Here is a 21,757-nt window from a genome sequence, read left to right as displayed (position 1 = left end):
AGGCACCGGGACATCACTTCAAGGGCATCATTGGGGTGGTCCGGGGTGGAGATGTACAGCTGAGTATCATCAGCGTACTGGTGGTACTTCACCCCGAAACCACGGATGATCTCACCCAGCGGCTTCACATAAATGTTGAACAGAAGGGGCGAGAGGACCGACCCTTGTGGCACCCCACATACAAGGGGCCTCGGGGTCGACCTCTGCCCCCCTGTCAACACAGACTGCGACCGGTCAGAGAGAAAGGAGGAGAACCACCGTAGAACGGTGCCCCCCACCCCTAACTCCTCTAGCCGGTGCAGCATGATACCATGGTCGATGGTATCAAAAGCCGCTGAGAGGTCTAATAGGACCAGGACAGAGGAACAGCCCCTGTCCCGAGCCCTCCAGAGATCATCAACCAACGCGACCAATGCCGTTTAATATGAGACCTTACCAGTGTTCGGTCAGATTCAGAATGGCTGGCCCTCCAACCACTCTCCAGGCGTCTTTTCCGGCGCTTCATCTCCCTCAGCTCCTCGGTGAACCAAGGAGCCAGGCGAGATTGACGCCCGGTCAGAGGCCGCAAAGGCACAACCCGATCCAAAGCTCCAGCGGCCGCCCTATCCCAGGCGGCCACCAGCTCCTCAGTCGAGCCGTGTGCCAGAGCCTCAGGAAATGGCCCAAGGTCCGTCTGGAACCTATCAGGATCCATCAGGCGCCTGGGGCGGTACCACCTCAATGGTTCTGCCTCCCTGCGGCGGGGTGCAGCGGTTCGAAGGTCAAAGCGAAGGAGGGAGTGATCTGACCATGACAAGGGCTTGATCACTATATCCCCTATCTCAAGATCACTCAACCACTGACCAGAGATAAAAACCAGGTCTAGCGTGTTTCCCCCCGTGTGAGTAGGGCCATGAACTAACTGGGTCAGGTCCATGGCCGTCATGGAAGCCATGAACTCCCGAGCCATCTCAGACGCCTCACCGACGGATGGCAGGTTAAAATCCCCCATGACCATAAGCCTGGGGGTGTCAACCGCCACCGCGGCTATAACGTTGAGCAGCTCGGGCAGGGCTGCCGTCACGTGGCAGGGAGCCAGGTACGTAACCAGCACACCCATCTGCACCCCATGACCCCACTTCACAAGGAGGGACTCACAACCAGCCGTCTGAGGAACAGTGACCTCCCTCGGACCAAGACCTTCTCTAATAACAACCGCCACCCCCCCCGCCCCTCCCCTGTGTCCTCGGCTGATGGAATGCATGGAAACCGGGTGGGCACATCTCAACGAGGGGGACCCCCCCTCCTGGCCCAACCAGGTCTCCGTAATACCCGCCAGGTCCGCTCCCCCCTCCTGAACAAGATCACAAATGAGGGGGGCTTTATTTACCACGGACTGGGCGTTGCACAGCATCAGCCGAAGGCCCAGGGCCTGAGGGTCTGTTCAACCTGGGGAACGAGAGGAGCATTGGAGGCCGGAGCGCGCCACCGCTTGGAGCCAGCGGGCGCGCGCTCCCACAACCTGATGTGGCCCCCTGCTCCCGCCATATCTGCCCCTCCCACCCACTGTACTGATGTAATGACCATCCATAACACAAGCTCTAACCCCCTCCTTGACCCCGGTTCCTGCATCTCTAGTGCCATGCTCTTCAGCCGGCTCTGGCCTCCTCCCCGACAGGTTCTCCCCCAAACCCACCGAACCCACCCCCCTCCCAGAAACCTTTAAAACCTTATCTAAAAATTTCCCCCAAAAACCCCACAACCCCCTCCTCGCCGCATGCCACCTCTCGGGATTCCAAAATCCGTCATCAAGGTAGGCCCTCGATAGTGAGGAGGGCCAAACCTGCGAGAGGGGGGAGTCTCGCAGCGCAAGCAGGTCAGCAGCCGTAAACATCGCACAAAACAGAGATGGAGAGTCAACTGGTCAGGGCTTCACCAGATCATCCAATAATACTGGGTCAAAGTAGATCTTCATATCAGGAGCTGGTTCACTGCCCTCTCACGACAGTAAAAGGGGCCAGTGACATCCCCCCACGTCTGGAGGATAATTATCCCAGTCACCCTCTCACAGTGACTGGGGCAGATGACACTGACAATAAAGTCACAATAGTCCATCCTTTCATCTGGCGGATGACAAACAGCCCCCTCAGCACCTGCACACCATTTTGCCCAGTTCTCCTCCAGTTCGGGGTCGCACAAGAAGCCAGTCTTGTGGACACAGCATCTTACTAAGGTCACTCCTCACTGCTATGAATATTGGTGCAATCATTGACAGTACAGTGAATATCTTAGTATTTGTTTTATAGACCAATTTGTTATTGGAGGGAAAGAAAAATATACGTTCTTTTATCTTACTGTTGAAAGAAAAAAGAAGCCTTTCCCTTTAAGGATTGTTGGAAGGCAGAGTTTTCCCTTTTTGAATTCAAAGCTCCCGGCTGGGAGATTACTTCGAAATGATTGGAGGTTGTCTGCGTGAAAGCCGGAATTAGTTTATTGTTTATAGGAAAGCAGGCAAGAAACAAAAACATGCACAGCATTCTCAGGCTAGCCTGTTTGAACTATAAGAAAAGCCCTTTTTTATATCCTAAAAGGTCTTTTGATTTTGTATGTGACCCTTTAAAGTCTTTTGAAATTCTTTTGATTTAGCATGTAAATCCTTTGATCTGTGTGTGTGATTGTTTTATGGTGTTTAAATCCTGCTTTTTGAGATTGGGTTCTTCAGTCCTGGATCTGGCAAATAAGTAATTGTTGTATAGTCCAATCTCTGTTTTTCCTAGTCCTTTGTAGTTGTTCGTTCCCTATAATTAATCAGTTTGCTATTACTGGGTTTTAGTGAATATCTCCTTGTCTCATGTGTTTAAAATTCTAATTACTTTGGCTTGATTTCTTTTTCTTTTTCTTTTTTCTTTTTCTTTTTGTTTGCTTTTTTCCCACTGTAATTTTGTCCTTACTTTGTTGTGGAAAATAGAGTGGCTTCAGCTTCTTAATGGCCCATTGACAAAGTTGGGGGCTGAATCTCTGCCTGAGTTTCTGCTTCTATTTTCTTTTAGGGGAATTTTCCTGCCCTTTTAATATTTTTAAATTTCTTTTTCTTTTCCTAGGAGAAGAGTGAATCATAACTTCCAACACCCTCCATTTCTTTTTCTTTCTAGCCATTCCTTGATGAATGTATTGGGATAGTTAGAATCATTGTCATATTGAAAAGTGCACTTTTAGTTGAACTTCAGTCATCTTACAAATGATATAATATTCTCAAGTACATCTTGTACAATGAAGAATCCATAGTGCATAAGTCCTAATGAAGAAAGGTATTTCCAAATTGTAGCATTTCCTGCTGAAATGCTGCCTTTGGTTTTTGCCAAACATGTTTTCTGATATTGTGGCCAAATTTTCCTCATCTGTCCAAACCATGTCTTTATCCTAATGGAATTGCCTGGGGAGAACTCAGACCCTGCTTTGCTTTTGTCTTGCAATCACTCCCTTTCAATAAAAGGTTCCTTTTGAAATGCTGCTGTCTCAAGAGTCCATACTTTCTTGATTGGGGAGTAGAAGCAGGACCTTATGTCAGATCCCTAAAAGTGATACTGCCATTCAAGTGAAGGAAGGGGGAGACTGGATTCGATTTACTAGCATGACCTGTGTCATCAGATATTTTACAACCTACATCCTGGCGCCAAGGAAGCCTGAGATTCCCTTTACCTGCAGGAATTTATATGATAGCCATGTGGGTTGTCTCACTTTAAAGGGAAGTGGTGGGAATGCATGTTTGTTCGGGTTCTCAAAGGAAATAGTAAAGAAAACATCTTCACACTTGTGTATTGGCTGAAATCTGCATTCTGACCTAAAGGGAGGGGTCTCTACCACTTTAATCCTACTGCTTTGCCTAAGGGCATTCAGATTGTGCTTTAGCTGGATGGTTTTCACTTCTGCTTAATAAAAGAATCCTTTTGAACAACTACGTTTCAAGAGTTCGTACTTTCTTAAGTTGGAAGGAGAGGCGATCCTTACAGAAAGCACAATCTGCAAAACGGTCAACCCAGAGAAGCAATCTTTGCTCTACTGAGGGGACCTTGCAAACCATGTCTGAACAAAGCAGAGAGCTGGGAGAAACTGATTGCTGGGGAGAGACAGCACCGCCACCCAGTCAGATGCCTGTTTCGTGCAACCCATCGGAGAGGATGAGGTAACCCTGGAGAATCCTGAAAAGCCCCACTGGTCAATTGGCATTGGGAAGAAAGATGGCTGGGATGAGAGAACCAGAGGAGTCACCCTCAACCGTGGCAACCGAAAACGGGGTGGAAACTGGAACTAGAAGCCCTTACTGACCAGGGGGGGCTGACCGAAGCACCCCTGAGGGAGGACTATCTAAAGAGGCATATAACCCAATTGGTGATGGAGACTTTGGAAAATCTTAACATCCGAAGGGAGCCAGGACAACAACCAAAGGGCGCTGAAAGGGCAGCAATCGCGGGTGATGCCAGGGGAGGCACCCCCCTCCTGGAGGCCGCCTATCGAGCAGATGGTGCAGCAGCTGTGGGAGAAGACCCAGCAAACCCTCCCCCCCCAGGCAGCACGCACACCGGCGCCCATTCCCAACCAACCCCGGGCTCCTCAGCTGGAAAGAGAAACTCCCCCTCTTGGGGTGAAGTTTGATGGGAATCCGCAACAATTAGGATTCTTTGTGGCACATGTGCTCACCTAAATGCAAGAGTATGGGCGTGATTTCCAAACCCAAGGCTCCCGAGTGCGAGTTGTGACCCTAGCCCTAGAGGGTGCCGCAGCCAGATGGATGGTGACCCTACATAATGCCAATGCACCAGAACTGCGGAATTTCGACCATTTCATGATGGCCCTGCGACGTCGGTTCGAGGACCCACTGGCAGATCGCAAAGCACGTGACCGCATTAAGGTGGTGAGGCAGGGGCGATGGCCAGTAGCAGAGTATACTGAAGAATTCCGGGACCTCGCGTGTCGTGTGCACTGGCTGGAAGATATTTTGGTAAGCTGTTTCAAGGACGGACTGAGTGATGATCTATACAATGCCTGCGTGGCCCGAGGGGCACCGAATGACCTACATGAATGGTATGTCACTGCCGAAGAAGCTGAGATAGATATGGCCAGAAACCAGTATCGAGCGGGGCGAGCATGGAAGAAATCCTCACCCCAATGGAAGCAAGAGCCCCACAAACCACAAACCGCATTCTCCCCGAGATCTTCAGCCTGTTTCAGGTGTGGAAAAGAAGGGCACCGAGCTGCAGAGTGTCATTCGCAAAACCCGCCCGGAACCACCCACCGGGGGAGGGTCCTGGAAAACCGGGTCGGCGTGGGAAGGAGACTGCCCTGAGGAGCAGGGAGACCGTAGAAGTCCCATCCCCTTCCCTCTTTGGGGAAGAAACCCTGGCATCTGAACAGGAGGAATCACACTCGTTCGGAAGCAATCCAGATGATGAGCCACTGGTAAGCAAACCAATTAAACCGCTTACCCTCCCCTTAAGATTATTTATCCCAAACCAGGACAGGGAGATAAGTATCCCCACCCTAGTGGATTCGGGGTGCACCCGTTGTTTGATCAGCCCAAACTTAGTAGGGAAGTTAGGGATTAACGTAAGAAAGCTGAAAACCCCCATTGCTTTCTGCCAACTAGATGGGTCAATAGCAGGAGGGGAGCCAGCTTCTCTGGCCACTGTGCCTCTACATATAGGCATTGGAAGCCACGAGGAAAGGCTTACCTTTATAGTGGCACCTGGCATGGAATGGCCGTTGGTTCTGGGCCTTGCGTGGCTAAAAAGATGGAACCCACAAATCAATTGGAAACAAGGCATCATAAAATTTCAGAGGAAGGTGACTTTTGCTGAGTATCCACATAAAGGACTTGAGGGGGCAGAGAATCGAGAAACAGCCATGCCTGGTCATGCCACACCAACTGAGGGCATACCCATAGAATACAAGGATTTAGCTGAGGTTTTTAGCGAAAAAGCCTCAGATGAGCTCCCCCCCACCGTGCCACTGACTGTGCAATAGAAATCTTACCCGGCGCGAAACTCCCTAAACCCAAGATGTACAGCATGTCACCGAGGGAGTTGGAAGAGCTGAGAACATTCATTGAGAAAAACCTAGCAAGGGGTTTCATCGAGCCAGTCCGACCAAAAATTGCAGCCCCAGTGTTGTTTAGAGAGACAAAAGATGGTTCAAAATGCTTATGTATTGACTTTCAAAACCTTAATACTATCAGTGTGCAAAACATGTATCCTCTCCCCCTTATGAAAGATATATTAGCACACCTCGCTAAAGGGAATTTTTTTTTCAAAGCTGGATTTAAGGGAGGCTTACTACCATGTCAGAATTAAGGAAGGGGATGAGTGGAAAACGGCATTTAACACCCCCCTCGGCTGCTACCAATTCAAGGTGCTCCCCTTTGGGTTACAAGGAGCCCCTGCAGTGTTTATGCAGTTAATAAATGAAGTGCTGCATCAGCATTTATATAAGGGGGTTCTGGTCTATTTGGACGACATTTTAATCTATACCAAGACCAAAGCAGAACATGTAAAATTAGTCAGGGCAGTTTTAAACAAACTCCGCGCTGCCAAACTTTATGCCAAACTTTCCAAATGTGAATTCCATCAAGAGAAGATTGACTATTTCGGATACCGCATTTCACACCAGGGGATTGAGATGGATCCTCTAAAAGTGCAGGCTGTACTTGATTGGGACCCTCCACGCACACGTAAACAGTTACAGAGCTTCTTGGGGTTTGCCAACTTTTACCGCCAGTTTATCCCTGCGTTCGCTCAGATTGCCCTCCCCATCACCAAGCTCTTAAAAACAAAGGGGAAGGACAACCCTAAACCAAAGCAGCCATTAAACTGGACTATGGAATGCCAGGCAGCATTTGAAAAACTTAAACGGCTGTTCTCAGCAGAACCAATTCTACAACACCCAGACACGGAGAAACCATTTGTCATACAAGCAGATGCCAGCGATGTGGCAATAGGAGCAGTTCTACTTCAGAAGAATGAGCAAGACCAACTACAACCCTGCGCTTACACATCCAAAAAGTTGAATGAGACTGAGCAAAGGTGGGCTATTTGGGAGAAAGAGGCGTATGCAGTTCGTTGGGCATTGTTAACCTGGCGGCACTTCCTAGAAGGCAGAAAGACCCCTTTTGAAGTCTGGACTGACCATAAAAATCTAGAAGCCCTAAAGACCCCAAGGAAACTCTCTCCAAAACAAGTACGATGGGCTCAGTACTTTAAATGGTTTGATTTTACTCTAAAATACCTCCCGGGGGGGGGAACTTTCTGGTGGATGCGCTATCCAGAAAACCGCAATACATTCGTGCAAGATCAGACGTAATCAAACCTATAGTACAAAACAGTCAACTAGCCGCTAAAGTGGTCACCAGATCCCAGGAAAAACAAGAAACAGTGACAGACAATGACATCACCCAAAATTTTAAACAAGCATTGGCCACTGATGAATGGTTTTTGAACAACAAATCCAGCTGTCTGATGAAAGAAGACTTGGCTTGGGTGGGGGGGAAGTTGTATGTCCCTGCAAGCCAAAGACTATGCTTAATGGTACGGTGCCATGACTCCAAATTAGCTGGACATTTTGGGTTTGTGAAAACTTTACACCTGATTAAAAGACAATTTTGGTGGCCATCACTAAAAAAGGACATAGAAAGCTATGTAGCTAGCTGCCCCATTTGTGCAGCAGCAAAAATACGCCAGGGGAAATCCCCAGGTCTATTGCAGAAGGTAGCCAAGCCTTCAGCACCATGGAGAAAGATTGCTATAGATTTTATTGTAGAACTGCCAAACAGTGCAGATAATACTGTTATTTGGGTCGTGACAGACCTGTTTTAAAAACAGGCACATTTTATACCCTGCCAAAAGATCCCAACTGCTAAAAGTTTAGCCAAATTATTCCTAATACACATTTATCGACTTCATGGAGCTCCACAAAGGATCATCTCCGACAGAGGGGCTCAATTCACCTCCAACTTTTGGAGGGCGTTTTTGGGCTTACTTGGTACTGGCCAGGGGTTGAGCACAGCTTTTCATCCGTGTACTAATGGTAATTCTGAAATTTTGAACTCGGTACTAGAACAATATTTAAGATGTTTCATTAATTTTCAACAGGATAACTGGACCGAACTTTTGCCTTTTGCTGAAGTTGCGTTTAATAATGCTGTCCATTCAAGCACTGGTTTTACCCCTTTTAGAGTAGCAACAGGCCAGGATTTCAGCCCCATGCCTGAACTACCCACAGAAGAACCCACCATCCCCTCACTTAAGGAGCGGATGGACAATTTGCAAAACACGTGGCCAGTGGTTAGATTAGCCTTACAGGAAGCTAGAGAAGCTTTTAAGATTCAAGCTGACAAGGATGGAACCCAAACCTTTTCATATTGGAAACAGAGTATACTTATCTACAAAATTCTTGAAATCATTACAACCATCAAAGAAACTAGGGCCAAAGTTCGTTGGACCTTTCCCCATCACTAGAATCATAAATCCAGTAGCAGTTGAACTACTTCTTCCAAAGACACTCAGGCAGATCCACCCAGTATTCCATATCAGTTTACTCAAACGAGAAGTAACCTCATGCCTCAGACCACCTGCATCTACACCATCTGTTCCCATCATGATTGAAGGTGAACAACACTTTGAAATCAAGGAAATCCTTGATTCTAGGATCCACAGAGGGAAAGTCCAATACTTAGTTGCTTGGAAACATTTACCATCAGCACACAATGAATGGGTCGCTAAACACCACATTAGGGCTCCAATCTTACTGAGAAAATTTCACTCCCAATACCCTAACAAACCTTGTTGATCTACTATCATGAAATCTTGTGTATATTTGTTTTTTTTTACAGGTGGATCCTTTTGTTTTCTAAGGAGGGTAGCATGTCAGATCCCTAAAAGTGATACTGCCATTCAAGTGAAGGAAGGGGGAGACTGGATTCGATTTACTAGCATGACCTGTGTCATCAGATATTTTACAACCTACATCCTGGCGCCAAGGAAGCCTGAGATTCCCTTTACCTGCAGGAATTTATATGATAGCCATGTGGGTTGTCTCACTTTAAAGGGAAGTGGTGGGAATGCATGTTTGTTCGGGTTCTCAAAGGAAATAGTAAAGAAAACATCTTCACACTTGTGTATTGGCTGAAATCTGCATTCTGACCTAAAGGGAGGGGTCTCTACCACTTTAATCCTACTGCTTTGCCTAAGGGCATTCAGATTGTGCTTTAGCTGGATGGTTTTCACTTCTGCTTAATAAAAGAATCCTTTTGAACAACTACGTTTCAAGAGTTCATACTTTCTTAAATTGGAAGGAGAGGCTATATATATACTGATATATAGTTAGATAGATAGATAGATAGATAGATAGATAGATAGATAGATAGATAGATAGATAGATAGATAGATATACTGATATATATAAATACATAGATAGATAGATAGATAGATAGATAGATAGATAGATAGATAGATAGATATAGATACAGATACAGATACAGATACAGATACAGATACAGATACAGATACAGATATAGATATAGATATAGATATAGATATAGATAGGCTATATATATACTGAAACATGAGAACATTAAAAAAGACACCAGGGTTGAAGCAAACAGCATCATGTTTATTTTAATTTCCCATTATTTAATTTCCCATTCCCTTCAAAGTAGTCCAGACATAAAGCATCAACCATGATTACTACTTCATTTCTTATAAAGTTACGGTAATGAATCTTGCAAGTCTGAAAGCATCTTTCTCTTTCCTTTCACCTGTTTCCTAAAACAGGTGTGGGGTGGTCTTTTATAAGAAAATTTCTCCATTCCCATCTGTCCCCAAAATGACTCAAATTTCATTTCTCAGACCATTGTCTAGGCAGGGAAAGATTGTAGTGAAAGACATTTCAGGCTTAAGGATTACAATGTAATCAATATGCAGATTGCATCAAGTTTAAGTCAGAAGGCCTTGCTGCCCTTGTATCTAAGAAAAGCTAAACAACAGAAATAATCTTAATTGAGGGGAATCAGGTATTAAAATGCAATTAGCTATCATTTTACAAATTCAGTAATTTCCCAATGTAAGAAAGGCAATAATAGCTAAATGTTGGTTTTGCAGGTATCATACATTTTTAGGGACCTACTACTAAGAAATGCAATAGGGCAGTGTTGATGAACCTTTTTGGCACTGCATGTGCCGGAAACCAGAAGAGCAGCCGCCCGGTGCTCATGCCCACGCCAGGAAGATGATCTTCCGGTTTCTGGCATGCATATGCACGTCGGCCACCTGTTCTTCCAGTTTCTGGCATACATGCACGCACAAAGAGCAGTGGCCAGTACGCTGGAACCCAGAAGAGCAACAGGCGACGGCTCGCGTGCCTGGAGAGATGGCTCTGCATGCCACTTCTGGCACGCATGCCATAGGTTCGCCATCACGGCAATATGGCAATAGGGCAATAGGGCTCTTGCAAGAACATATTTTACAATAAACTGCTTGCTGCTTCACTTAATGACTCTGTCCAATTTCTGACTGGTGAGTGTGTTTCTCACACCCAAGAACTACACTGCTCCTTTTAGGATATCTAATTTATCTCTGCCAACTTGCTGATTCAACATAGTAAAATTTCTTAGTCATAGTTATCTCCATGACATGATTCACTGACAGACTTCCCATTTGAATGCTCCATCTAAAGAACCACAAACATTCTGACCTTCTGCCATTCTGCCAAGTCTGACATCAAGCTAAAAGACCTACCTATGCAAAAATGGACCTGAAGCAAAACAAAAATAGGATATATGACTGCCAAATTCAGTGTGGTCCATTTCTTATTTCATATCAACATTTCTAGAAAACTTCCTCAGCCCTATCAGATCCTTGAAGACATTTCTTGAAATTTCATGAAGGGATTTGAATAGACAGAAAATTTAAGGAAACCCCAACATTTAACCTGTGAAAGTGAAACTTTATTTTCTCTTTTTAGAATAAAGTATTTGTAGTCACATGGATTTTAAAGTTGGAAGCCATTTTAAAAACAAATTAAAAACAAAATTTGAAAACAATTACACAGGTGTTTAAAACTAGAGTACTAATCATTTCTTCACCAAGAACAGAAAATGCAGATAGTTCTGTTAGGAATGATTTGTAAATTAGGGTAACATTTTGATTTCTCTCTTGCTTTTCTTCCTATTTCCATGGCACATCTCTCAGTCATCTCTCCTTCTACTTTGATTTTATTGTAGAGTTTTAAAAAAATGATGGTAATGAATATTTTTTTAATATTATCTCAGGACAGGCAATTAACAATAATTGCAAGCAGTGAGACATATAAAATAAGTGATACATATAAAATGAAGAAACTACAACTCAAAACTTATGGGATACAACAAAAGCTTATATAAGAGGTTTATTTATAGCATACACAATAAGGAAAAATAGAAATAAAAAGAAACAACTGGCAGAGCTCCAAGGAAAATTAGAAAAAGCAGAATTTAAATTATAGAAAGAACCCCAAAACCAAAAAATCAAAGTAGAAAAAAGTAGCACAAAAAATTAGAGCAACCACACTTCTGGTTTGGCGTCGTGGCGATGCAGTCAGGGAAATAGCGGGCTCCGATCAGCCCCGTGAAAACCCCGACTGACGAACCGCCGCCGATGGTTCTTCAGACCGAACCCATCCTGCAGGGACAGGGGAAGAAGAGGGGCACCTCAGACGGCCGAGAGGAACAGGCAAGTTCCTTGGAGGCCAGAGGGAACCCTCTGAGTTGTCGGCGGAGGGGCGGCAGCCATGGCGGCTGCCACGAAGCCGTGACAAACCAGGAAAAGAATTGTGCAGGAGGAAAGAAGAAAGAATGAGGTATTTCAAAGCCGGGTGAGTGACACCAACCCTGGTGGGAAGCAACACTTGAGTATGAACTTTTATCAATAAGACCCCCAACTTTAAATAGTGGCTGTAGATTTGTGGGGCATGAAGATCTGATAAAGTAATAAGAGGAGACAAAGACCCATTAAGAAATTTGCCTTGGTACAGGCTGGCTTGGTAGAATTGATTGGGTGCTAGAAAATTGGGTTTTTCTTTAAATTGGAATTGATTTGATCCTTGGAAAAAGTAAAAGTAAAAAGGGATAACTATGGATTTAACACTTTTAAAAAGAAGAGAGACAAATGGATAGTTACATAATGGATACAAAATGGAGATTGCTGTGACTAAGCGAAAGTGTGGATTGTAGAGACTCGCCTTCTGCTTGAAAAAGAAATATTCTGACTTGCTACTTGGTTTGAATTATTTTGAAAATAACTATGGACTTTTGGATTTTGGAGATTCCTATTCTGTCTATGGGTGATTTGATAAAGAAAGAAGAAATATAATGGAACTATTAAAATTGCAAGGTAGCAAGGAAGAACTAGAAACAGCAGTAGTGGAGGAGGAAGCCCTACACCAACAGAATACGAACGAAGCAACTGCAGAGGGGAAGACAGAAGAAGAAGAAGAAGCCAAAGAGAAGAAAACAAGACCAGTAAGGGCCGTAAGAAACAAACAAGAACCAATAATCAGATAGAGGTATAGAGATGAATGACTTGAAGCTAATATCTGTAAATGTCAATGGACTAAATGATTATAAAAAGAGGAAAAGAATTTTAACAAAATTAGGTAAACAAAATGTCGATATAATGTGTTTACAGGAGGTACACATAAAAAAAGAAGAGAGTAAATGTTTAGAATATAAAAAATTCGGTCAAACATTCGATTCGCTGGCAGAGAAAAAGAAAAGGGGGGTGGTAATTTACGTAAAAAAAGGAATTGAAGCAGAATTGAAATTCAAAGATACAAAAGGTAGAATCCTCATGATTGAAATTAAGAAAGGGAATTCCAAGGTATTATTAGTGGGCATTTATGCCCCAAATAAAAAACAGGGAGAATTTTTTAAGAAACTCCATGAACAATTAGTGAAAATGGCATATAATGAAATCTGTATGATAGGGGATTTCAATGGTATTGTGGACCCGGAGAAGGATCACAAGAGCAATAAAGAAAAAAAAAATAAAAGGACAAATCTACTGAGAGCTTTTTTCGAGTTAGTCGATGAATTAGATTTAATTGACATTTGGCGTACCTTGCATCCAAACGATAGGCAATATACCTTCTTTTCAAATGCACAAAAGTCGTGGTCCAGGATTGACATGGCATGGGTTAGTAGGAATTTGGGGTTAGAAATCGGAACAGCAGTAATTAACCCAAATGATTGGGCAGATCATAATCCGCTAGAAATTAGATGGAAGCTTGTTCAGAGGAAATACCAACGGAGGTGGAGGTTAAATGCTAAATTATTGGGCGATAAAGACTGTATACAAAAATTCAAAGAAGAAATAAACTTCTTTTTTAAGGAAAATGAAAACAAAGGCACATCTCACGCAATAGTATGGGATACAATGAAGGCCTATCTGAGAGGAGTCGCGATTTCATATACTGCACATAAAAATAAAGAAGAAAGGAAGATTCTGGAAGACTATTTAAATCACATAGGAGAATCAGAAAGAAAACTCCAAGATAACCCAGAAGATGAAGCTGCCAAAGAAAATTGGATGATGTGGAAGCATAAAGTAAATATTATGGAGCAAGAAGAGCTGGCACAAAGAATGAAAAGAACGAAACAATATCTTTTTGAGAATACTAACAAATCGGGCAGGTGGCTGGCTTATAAATTAAAAAAGGAAAATGAAAGGGGAATAATTCATACCTTAGAAGACTCTAAGGGCGAATTATTGACTAACGAGGAAGGAAAACGGGATAGGGTGAGAGAATACTACGAATCCCTATACAAAGAAGAGGAGATACCGGATGACAAAATAGAACAATATTTGATAAAAGCAGAGCTCCCACAAATAACTGAAGATGAGAAAGAAATGCTCAACAGAAAGATTACAATTGAAGAATTAAAAACAGCCCTCTCCAAATTGAAAAATAATAAAGCTCCAGGACCTGACGGATTCCCAGGGGAAATATATAAAAAATTAGAAGAAATACTCCAACCGAAATTAGTAGAAATTTTTAATGATGTATTGTTAGATCAAAAAATCCCAGAGTCATGGAAAGAGGCGCATGTTACACTTGTGCCGAAAGAAGGTGCCGACCTAAAACAAATTCAAAATTACAGACCAATTTCGCTCCTAAATACTGACTACAAATTATTCATGGGTATAATGGCAGAAAGAATGAAAAAGATTTTAAATAATTGGATATACAAAGACCAGAACGGATTTTTACCGGGGAGACAAATTAGGGATAATTTGAGAATCGTGCTAGACACACTAGAGTATTATGAAGAACACCCCGGAAAACAGATGGCTCTGATCTTTGTTGATGCTCAAAAAGCATTCGACAATCTAAATTGGAAATTTATGATTAAACAAATTGAGATTATGAAATTCGGAACAAATTTTGAAATGATGATTAAATCTATATATAATAACCAAAAGGCGAGCATCCTGGTGAATGGGGATAGGACCAAAACATTCCAAATTAGTAAGGGAGTAAGGCAAGGTTGTCCCCTATCCCCCTTATTGTTTATTTTGGCCCTAGAAGTTCTTCTCCGGAAAATTAGATCTAACGAGGAAATAAAAGGTTTGAAGATCAGGAAGGAGACCTACAAGACGCAAGCATTTGCGGACGACGTAGCTTTAATCCTTGAAGACCCCATAGAATCGGGACCTAAAGTATTAGAGGAATTAAGTAAATATGGAGAGGTGGCAGGCTTTATACTGAACAAAACTAAAACCAAAGTATTGATCAAGAATACAACTGAGAGCCAGAAGAACGAGATAGAAGAAGCATTAGGATTACAGGTTGCCAAAAAAATTAAATACTTAGGAATTTGGATTACATCTAGATGTTCGACCTTGAAAGACGATAATTATATTCCCCTAATTAGAAAAATGAAACAAGACCTAGATAGCTGGAAAAAAATAAAACTATCACTTTTGGGCAAGATAGCCACAATTAAGATGAACATCCTCCCCAGAATATTATTCTTATTCCAAAATATACCGATAAATCTAAACAAAAATTTTTTTTTAGAATTAGACCAAATCATTAGAAAATTTATATGGGAGGGAAAAAAACCGAGATTTTCCATTAAAATTTTAAGGGGCAAAAGAGATATAGGCGGATTTGGACTCCCGGATTGGGAAACATACTACAGGGCAGCTAAGCTAGTTTGGTTAAGAGACTGGATCACCCTGGAAAATGAGAGGATTCTCACTTTAGAAGGCCATGACTTGCAAAAAGGCTGGCACGCCCACATTTGGGACACGGAGAAGAAAAGGAAGACACATTTCCACAGACATAAAATTAGAGACTCCTTGGTTCAAACATGGACTCAGATTAGGCAGAAATATTACAAAAAAATTCCAAATTGGCTCTCAACGATGGAGGCCCTGACCCACCCAAATAGGTGGGAGAGGGAGAAAATGGGCAGATACAAAGATATTTTGGACGAAGGAGGGAGGCTTAAACCAAATGACACCTTACGAGAGCAAGGAATAATCCTAGATTGGTGGACCTATTCACAAATAAAATCCAGATATCAGAGAGATAAAGAACAATACGGTTTAGAACTTGGACCAAATGGATTGGATAAAGTCCTGATGGGAACAAATAAAAAGATTCTGGCAAAACTATACAATTATTTATTAGGCGAGGGTAAGTTCGAAGATGTCACAAAGAACCAAATAATTGCATGGGAGAAAAATATAGGGCGTGATATAAATTTTGGGGAATGGGAGGAGGCATGGAACAGAAATCTTAAACTTACTAGAGCGGTGGCATATAAGGAAAACCATTACAAAATGTTGCATAGATGGTACCTAGCCCCGGCCAGACTAGCAAAGATATATTCCAATATACATCCCAACTGTTGGAAATGTGGCCATGGTCAAGGCACCTTCTTTCACATGTGGTGGACATGCCCGGAAGCGAAAGGATACTGGAATAAAATTAGGAGGTGGTTACAAGAAATAATTGACGAAGATATTGAACTAACACCAGAGATTTTCCTCCTGGGAATAATAAAGAAACCATATAGAAAGGAAATGATACATTTAATGATCCACATAATTACAGCCGCTAGATTGGCATATGCACAGTACTGGAAAGAGAAAACTCAACCACCAGAAGAGCTTACAATTAAGAAAATACTCGAGTGCGCAGAGATGACTAAATTAACTTATGAATTAAATGATGAGAAGTCAGTTTACTATATGGTATGGGAAAGGTGGTACAAGTGGTTGCATGACAAAATGAAAGAAAGATCTAAAGGTGTGTTAAAAATTGGTTAAAAGTGAGTTGAAATGTCACCAAATACTATTTATGTAAATAGTTAAAACACTGCACATCCGATACTAATTGAAAATGTTATCATACTTATGTGTTTTATGTTTTATGTTTCTGTTTGAATGTTTGTTTTTCCTCTTTTCTTTTTTCTATTTTTTCTATTTTTTTTGTTTTTTTTGTTTTGTAAAAAACCTCAATAAAGTTTATTTAAAAAAAATAAAATAAAATTGAAACTAACTGGCGCAGGAATAAAAGATGTGGCGTAGGAACAAAAGAAGGGAAGCTGATGGATTTTATATGGAACAGATGTTACAAAAGAATTAAAGTGACTTATAGAGTTTCAAACATGGAAACACAGATTTTGAAGTGGAATGCTTATGGACAGATAGGGAAATGAAGAAATAAAATAGATAAAATTAAAATGTAATATTTAAATGTTCAAATGTTTAAATGACTTTTAAATATAAACAGGAGGTGGTTATAAAATAATAAAGATGGAGAATAAAATAAGGTAATTAAAATAGAAAATTGATGCAAAGGTGGTTAAAAATGTGATCTTTATAAAAATACAAGAGTATATACTAATATGAGATAAACCTAAGAAAATTTATTAGATTATGAGAGAATAAGAAGAGAATATGCCTGATATAATATGTTTTAATTTTAAATTGTAAACAAAGTTGAGAATGATAAATATGATTAAATTTGAATGATTAATGTATTATTGGATGATAAAACAAGATATACAATTGTGATTGAACTTAATGTATGCTGGAAATGATTAATATTAAGAAATATGTTGGGAGTTACCCTGGAAGAGTAAGTTAGGAAAAAGTTAAATAACAGATCAAATATATTGAAAAGAAAACAGTTAAAATAAAATATGCTGGATATCAGCCAAACAAGAGTTGGAGAGGTGGAGGAGAATATGCTGGAAATCAGCCAAAACAAAATAAGCTGGAAATCAGCCAAATAATAGTTGGAGGTATGGAGGAGAATATGCTGGAAATCAGCCAAAACAAAATATGCTGGAAATCAGCTAAAATAAAATATGCTGGAAGTCAGCCAAACAAATAGTTGGAGATATAGAGGAGAATATGTTGGAAAATACCTAAAATAACACGGGGTGAAAAAGAATATGTTGGAAGACAACTAAAATGAAGCGAAATGAGTATGAGATGAATCTGTGTAAATCGAAATGTGTATTAGATGAAAATTTTTTTAAAAAAATTAAGTATAATTGTTAAAGTTTAAGACTTAAAGATTTGATGAAATGGGTCTAGGGATTAAGGAATATAGATAACATTTTGATTTATAAGTTGAAATAAAAGTAGAGTTGTACATATTTGGGAACTAAGATTTGTGGTGATAAAATAGTAAGGTAAACACTTAGATCAAGATGTTAGAATATTTTTTAAAATTTGTGTTTTTGATTTTAATGTTAAAAGATGTAAGGGAGGGAATTAAGCTAGATAGAATTTTGATTGATATTTGGATATAAAAAATGAGTAGAGTTTATTTGGAAATTAAGGTTTTGGTGATACAATAGACTGGTTTAGAATAAGATGTTAGAATGTGTGTTAAAAACTTTTGTTTTGATTTTTAATTTTAAAAGATGTAAAGGAGAAATTGGGAATAGAGCTTGTTACAGGAATGTAAGCGATTGTACCTATCTATGACTGGATCAAGACTTCATTCTTAAAAGATATATTTTATGTTTATGTTTGGAAAAAAAATAAAAAAATATTTTTCAAAAAATAAAAAAATAGAGCAACTAAACAAAATTACTTTGAAAATGCCAATAAGCCCGGAAAATGGTTGGCTTATAAATTAAAAAAAGAAAAGGAAAAGAAATTAATAAAACAATTAGAGGATGAGGATGGAATGGTGCATCTACAAGAAGAAAAAAAGAAAAGTATAGCAATAAACTATTTTCAAAAACTATACAGTTCAGAAAAAATTGAAGAGGAGAATATTCAAAGATACATACAAAAAGGGAAACTTCCCAGAATACCAGATATAACAAAAGAAATATTAAATGAGGAAATAATGAAACTGGAGATACAAAGAGCAATTCAAAAGCAAAAAAAAAAAAAAAAAAAGACTTGAAGCCCAGATGGAATTCCCGCTGAATTTTAAAAAACATTTCAAGAGTCGTTAGAACAACTGCTATTAGAAACATTTAATGAAGTGGTGAAAAAGGCCAAGATACCAGAATCCTGGAGGGAATCATTAATAACTGTCATCCCCAAAAACAATAGTGAACAACAGAAGATACAGAATTATCGGCCAGTCTGGTTGCTAAATGCTGACTATAAAATATTTATGGCCATAATAGTGGATAGAATTAAAAATATATTGAATGAAATTATACATTCGGACCAAAATGGATTCCTACCCAACAGATATATAAAAAACAATATAAGAATTATCATCAATGCATTAGAATATTACAAAGCTCACCCTGAAAAACAGGTAGCTGTGGTTTTCTTGGATGCACAAAAAGCTTTTGACAACTTAAACTGGGTCTTTATGATAAACCAATGAATAAGAATGAATTTTGGAGAAAAATTTATAGACACGATTAGAGTCATATACACTGTACAAAGGGCAAAGATAATAATCAATGGGGAACAAACAGAAAGTTTTGAAATAACTAAAAGAGTAAGACAGGGCTGCCCAATGTCTCCTCTGTTGTTCATTCTGTCTGTGGAGACATTAATGTCCCAAATTAGAGATAATTCGGAAATAAAGGGATTAAAAATTAAGTCACAATAATATAAGGTCCAAGCATTTGCAAATGATCTGGCATTTATTATTGATGAACCTTTAGAATCTGGACCTATTTTACTACACGACATAAACCAATTTGGCGCAGTAGCAGGATTTAAAATGAATAATGACAAAACTAAAATATTGAGTAAGAATTTAAACAACAGACAGAGTGAACAACTAGAGGAGGAACTGGGAATCTTGAGAACAAATAAAATTAAATATTTGGGAATTTGGCTATCAGAAAAGTGTACTACCATAAAGAGGAACAATTATGATACACTCCTATTACAAATACAAAAAGATTTGGATAACTGGACTAAATTACCAATATCATTAATTGGCAGAATTTCAATGATAAAAATGAACATATTGCCCAAGTTACTATATTTATTCGAAACAGTACCAATAACATTAGGGAAATTTTTTTTTGAACAACTGAATAAATTGACATCGAAATTCATATGGTCAGGGGGGAAAATTTGCATTAAATTCAAATTATTGCAAGATAGTAGGAAAAAAGGAGGTTTTGGTTTACCAGAATGGGAACTTTACTATCAAGCGGCATCCCTAACATGGCTCAAAGATTGGATACAACTTAAAAATAAGCGGATATTAACGATAGAAGGCCATGACCTTCAACTCGGTTGGCATGGCTTTTTATGGGATGGGAAAAATAAATCACACACTTCTTTTCAACGTCATAAGGTAAGGGATGCACTACTGAAAGTATGGGAAAAGATTAAAAAGAATCACTATATGAAAGTCCCAGTTTGGTTGTCTACAATGGAAACAATGATACATCCAAATACCACAGACCTAGATAAAATGGTAAGATGAGCAGATTTATTAGACACAAAAGGAGAATTAAAATCAATACAAGATTTGAAAAAACAAGGAATAAATTTGAAATGGTGGCCATATCTACAAATCAAAACTGGATTTTAAAAAGATAAGGAACAATTTGGCATAAACAGGAATATTAGGATCGGGAAGAAAAATGATTACAAATATCTTTAATTACTTATTAGGATACAAATTGGAAGAAGAAACAGTAAAGGAAGAAGAAACAGATAAGTTGGGCTAGGAATTTCGGACATAACATAGAATTGGATAAATGGGAAAAATTGTGGGAGAAAAATTATAAATTGACCATGGCAGTATAATACAAAGAAAACTGCTATAAAATATTTTATAGGTAGCATTTAGCATCAGCGAGACTGGCAAAAATGTACCCCAATTTATCACCCCAATGTTGGAGATGTGGTCACAAACTAGGGACATGCTACCACATGTGGTGGATGTGCCCTAAGGTGAGGAAATTTTGGTATAAAATTAAAGGGTGGTTGGAAGAGATTACACTCCAAAAGATAGATTTTAAACCAGAGATATTCCTCCTAGGAATGATTGATAGAAAAATGGGAAAAAGTCTCTATTATATTATATTGCATATTCTAATGGCGGCCAGAATTACTCTAGCGCAAATGTGGAAGTCGACCAATACACCATCAGAAGAAACAATAATAAAGAAAATCCTCGAATGCGCTGAAATTAACGATGGAGATCAAAGAAAGAGAAGACTCAGATGGAATAGGTTTTATACATGGTTGGAAAATAGAAATCTAATTAAGAAGTAAGAATATAAAGTGAAATTTGATATTAACATACTGGATATAAATGTAAATAAGGATCCTGCTAACAAAACAGTTAATTGTGAATTTAAAAATAAAGAGAAGGAGCGGGAGGATAAAAACTAAGAGTAAAGACAAAAGTTGATGCAGACAGTTGTAAAATTGTATATATCTGTTGTTAGTATTGTATTTTAACGTCTGATGTGCATGTGCTTTTGTTTTTTGTTTTTGTCTCTTGATTTCTTTTGCTATTGTGTGTTTGGTTTAAAAATGTAAAATACTCAATAAAAATTATTTTTTTAAAAAAATAAGAAATGGTCATCTTATGTTTCTTTCTTCTTCAGACTTCTTCATCTAGAATAACTGTTCACTTAAATAAACAAACCCAGCTTGTTTTCTGGTCTGCTGCTTGTTGTATATTGGCAGATAAAATAAATTCTCCTTCATTCTTGACTTCATTTTGAATGCAAAGGAGAACTACTGGTAGTTCAGAGAGCTGCGTTTTTAATGACACGGTCAATTTAGTGTTATCTATTTTTTTCTGCAGGATGATTCCAATAACTTCCAGATTCTGAATAGTACTCTGAATTAATACTCTGAAGTATCCATTGGAAGTTGACCCAACAGCTTTTCAATGACAGAATTCATTTGCATACCCAAACTGAAAAAAAGGATTTTAATTGGAAGATGACTCAAAGCAAAGATAGAGGAAATCTTATCTCCTCTCTGACCTAATAATTAAAATAAAACCTCAGTATCAAGCCTGCTCACTGACTGTTATTATGATGATAAAGTAGGTTATGTTTATTTTGGACTGTGCTTCTCTGAAAGCCAACTTTGCTTGAAGCAAAGAAAGCAGATGATAGGAGTTGTGATCCAAAATATCTGAAAGGCATTGTTAAAGAAGGCTGCTTTAAACAAAACAAAATAATTATGTGACTTGCTGTGATTTTTCACTGCAGCATTGGAAATAAAGTGAAATAAAGCTTCACTGGAAGCTTTTAAAAAAAACACCTCTA

Source organism: Pituophis catenifer, unplaced genomic scaffold, assembly GCF_029215685.1.
Source record: "Pituophis catenifer annectens isolate HBS135680 unplaced genomic scaffold, rPitCat1.0.hap2 SCAF_4, whole genome shotgun sequence".
Taxonomy (NCBI): Eukaryota; Metazoa; Chordata; class Lepidosauria; order Squamata; family Colubridae; genus Pituophis; species Pituophis catenifer.
Note: the sequence above shows the minus strand (reverse complement) of the source record.